The 4290-nt window shown below is 43.0% G+C and overlaps 1 pseudogene; it reads left to right on the top strand.

The window, feature by feature from the left end:
* The first annotated feature begins 439 nt into the window (after positions 1-439).
* Positions 440-2924, top strand: LOC132499895 (ferritin light chain-like; annotated as a pseudogene).
* The last annotated feature ends 1366 nt before the right edge of the window (positions 2925-4290 follow it).

Consider the following 4290-nt stretch of genomic DNA (forward strand, 5'->3'; position numbering starts at 1 on the left):
AATGTTCAGAGCAGTTTTATTTATAATAGCCAATAACTGGCAACTACCCAAATGTCTTTCAATGGATGAATGTTGAAACAAATTGTGATAAAATCTTATGATAGAATACTACCGAGCAACGATAAGGAACAAATTATTAATATATGCAAAAATTAAAATGAACTTCAAGGGAATGATGCTGAAGAAAAAAATTTTAAATCCAATCTCCAAAGATTAAGTAATTCATGATTATGTTTACATATTATTCTTAAAATAACAAAACTGTGGAGATGGAGAACAGATTAGAAGTTGCCAAGGGTTAGAGATGGGGGTAGAAGGTACAGTGGGGAAACTTTGTGAGGTTTTTGTGGTCCCAGTACAAATAATACAGCACTCTTGGTTTTAATCCCTAAAGATGTTTAAAAACAATTCCTAATAAGAGTTGTCCAGATATTTAGCAATGGCAGCAGATTACAGGTATAGCTCCCCAACATGACAACTTCAAAAGAGATTGTACTAATTCAATGCATATGTTAATTTTAAAAAGGCCAGTTACAGTACTTAAATGATATATATCTTAACGATATTATTCTAAGTATCTAGCTATACCAGATGGACTAGCAGGATTTTCTGTACATTCAATCTTATTTAAGACAGTAAATCTTATAATAAGAGAGTTAAAAAAAAGAAAAAGAAAAAACAACAAACCTCAACTACAGTTGGATATTCTCATAGGAAGATGAGGTGAAAAAAGTAGCAGTGGTTCAAAAGCTTAAGCAGTGGCACCTAAATTTGGCTGCATATTAGAATCATCTGAAGCACTTTTTAAAAACCCTCACACTGACTGTTGGTCATCCTAGACCAATAAAATAACTTTAAATCTCCTCAGACGATGCCAGTGTCTAGCCAGAACTGAGAACCAGCGGACTAAGCAGAAGGGGATGTTTCTACAAAGATTTCTTAACAATAAGTCCTTTCACCCAATCAGATTTACCTTCCCACAAAGGGGTAAAGAAGGCTAGATGTTGTCCATACTTGCTTCGCTTTAATTAGCACTTGTGACTTGCCCAAATCCTAGATCATGTTTCCCCTAAATTTCATGTTATTCCCTAAGTTTTTCAAATCCAGGGCTAAGGGGTTTGCCAGGATGAGATTTTAAGTGTTCACACAGGGGAAGTCCCTGGCAAACCAGGAAAGTGGTCACTCTACATTGAATTGTAAAGTATCCTAAATAACCCTGCCACTGCTCCCAGATACTAGTCTGTGCCAACCAGTGGAGAAAAGGCATTCTCCATTACTACCACGGCAAATGCTGCTGTACTTGCCTTGGCTACTCCCTATCTTTTCCAAGCGTCACTCCCCTTCACCTTCTGGTGGATGCTTTGGCAGCTGACAATGCAGATATTTTCAAACTTTAAGGTGAATAAAAATCATCTGGAGGGCCAGTTATAACAGAGATCACTGAGCCCCACTAGAGTTGCTGATTCCATAGGGCTGGGATAGGGCCCTAAAACTTGAATATCTGACACATTATCAGGGGACGCTGGTAAAGCTGGTCAGGTTGTTACCGAATGCAGGTTCGTGTGTCTGAAGCACAGTGAGGCCAAACAAACCTAAAGGTTGGAGTCTGGAGAAGAGAAAGGTTTATTGCAGGATCGAGCAAGGAGAGGGTTGGTCCGTGTTCCAAAACCCCTGAAATCTCCAAAGGATTTCAGCAAAGCATTTTTAAAGGCCAGGTGAGGGAGGGACATCCCAGGGCATGTGATCAGCTCGTGCACAATCCTCTGATTGGCTGATGTTGAGGCCACAAGGCAGGTAACATTATCCATCCTTAGGTGCCAGAAGGTCTGGGGGCTACGTGCTCATGATCATCAAGGAGTTCATTTCTTCCATTGGGTGGTGGTTTTTAGCATCTGAAAACTCAAGAAATATGCCTGAGATACTATTATCTGAGTACTTCAGAGAGAAACTACAATAGAGGATATGGTGGATGGGTCTGCCCTAGGAAGGCCCCATAGGGTACTGCTTGGTTACAAGGTGACCATACTTTGAGAACCACTGCTCTAGTGGCTTGGAATGTTAAGAAAGCAATGGAAGAATCCCTTCCCAGATCTAGATTCTAGTATCACCAGCTATTTTGGTGGGAGGAAGGGTAAGTTTTGTCCTTGCTTGGACTTCTTGTTCACTTGTATCAAAGCCTATTTGAGGCAGTGTGCTCGGCAGTCCTGCAGATCTGTCTTTTGCTTCAACAGTGTTTGGAATGAACAGTCCCAGGGACGCTCCTTGCTCCAGCCCCCGACCACCCTCCAACCTTTCTTCCTTTCGCAACCTTTGGAATCAGACACTCAGCTATCCTCAGCCTCCAGGACAGGCCAACACCAGTTTTTGAGCTTAGCTCCTTATCACTGATCAACCACGAGTTCCCAGGTTCGTCAGAATTATTCCACCGAGGTGGAGGCCCCCGTCCACCGCCTGTTCATCTTGCATCTGTGGACACTTACCTCTCTCTGAGCATCTATTTCGACAGCAACAATGGGACTCTGGACAGTATGGGCCACATTTTTTGCCAACTGGCTGAGGAGAAGTGTGAGGGCGCCCAGCGCCTCTGGAAAATGCAAAACCAGTGCTGCGGCCACGCCCTCTTCCAGGATGCGCAGAAGCCTTCTCAGGATGAGTGGGGTAAAACCCAGGATGCTGTGGAAGCCGCCATTCTTAGGGAGAAGAATCTGAACCAGGCACTATCGGATCTGTGCGCCCTGGGTCCTGCCCTTGCAGACTCCCAGCTCTGTGACTTCCTGGAGAGCCGTTTCCTGTAGGAGCAGGTGAAACTCATCCAGAAGATGGGTGACCACCTGACCAACCTCCGCAGGCTGGCTGGTCCGCAGGCTGTGCTGGGCGAGTATCTCTTTGAAAGGCTCACCCTCGAGCCAAACAGGAGTCTCTGAAGTCCAGCCGCATCTGAGGAGACCCTCTGGCGTCAGAGCTTCTGCCTGAAGCCCCGCTCTGCAGCCACTAGGCAGCTTTGTAACCGCCCTGGAGCCCTCTCCCAAGCCTTGGACCAAATGGAAACAATAACGCTTTTTGCAGAAGGAAAAAAAAAAGCCTATTTGAAATACAAACAGAATAAAGCGAAAAAAAGAAATATATACATATATTCATGTTCTTTTAACATATGAATTGCCCCACTTTATCTGTGTGAAATAAGTTTGTTCCCATTATTGGGCTGGTTCTCAAGCTTTGCTGCTCGTTTGAATTACCTAAAGAGCTTTGAAGAAAAACATTGGTGTCTGGGTCCCAGCCCCAGAGATTTTGATTCAGTAGGTCTAGGCAGGAGCCTGGGCACGGGGAGGTCTCAGAGTTCCCCAGATGATTCTAATGTGCAGCAACTTTGTGAACCACCTCTTGGCTTCAATGCCGCTAGTCATCAGATATTAAATCTAAGACACATGGACTACTAGTGCGTGAGCTCTGTTGCTAGGTGTATTCCATTTTCTTCCTCCTGGAAGATTTGTGCCAGGGAAAATGATTGATAGTTGTGTTACTTCTCTGAAATGGATGGAAATTTCCAATTAGCATGAACAGGGGAGGGTGAATGGGTGAATGCAATAAGGTGTATCATTTACGTATTGCCCTATGTGTATGGCTAGAAGCTTTTGCAACTGAGGTCTGCCCTACTTTTCATGCTAATGGTAATGCTTGTCCTCCTAATGCAGCTGTAAACCTTATAAGCCCATAGGTAGACAGCATCACAAAATATTTACCCCTCCCCACTGGCCCACTCTCAAGCTTCACTCCCCTTCCCCAATACACAAATGTACATCAATGCGCTTGAGACCAATATCAACATACTGACCTTCAATTCTTCTACTTTGCAGCTTCCCTCTTATCAGGAGATGTCAGCACTTAGTGCAAGGACAAATGCTTGCCTCTTGAGGAGTAATGTAGACAAAGCCTCCAAGAGACAAATAGCCCTCAGGGAGGGGGAAATAGTCTTTCAAAAAGGTTGATGCCCAGAGGAGGCATTTTCAGTCATCTCAGCTTAGAGGTCAAATATCCAAAATTAAAAAGGTTAAAAAAAGAAGAAGAAAGCAAGGAAGAAAAGAAGGAAACAATTTTCTTATCTCATAGTAATAAGGCAGTTTTCCTTAAAAAAAAAAGACTTAAATTCTCTTTCCTAATCAAAATGTGCTTTTCCATCTTTAGACTATTCCTCTTATATCCTGTATTATTCATGATGTTTAATTCTTGAAATAGCACATAGCTGAAAACAGAAGCTAACCTCTTGTTCACTATGAATTAAATCTTCTTTTC

This window comes from Mesoplodon densirostris, chromosome 12 (genome assembly GCF_025265405.1).
Source record: "Mesoplodon densirostris isolate mMesDen1 chromosome 12, mMesDen1 primary haplotype, whole genome shotgun sequence".
NCBI lineage: Eukaryota > Metazoa > Chordata > Mammalia > Artiodactyla > Ziphiidae > Mesoplodon > Mesoplodon densirostris.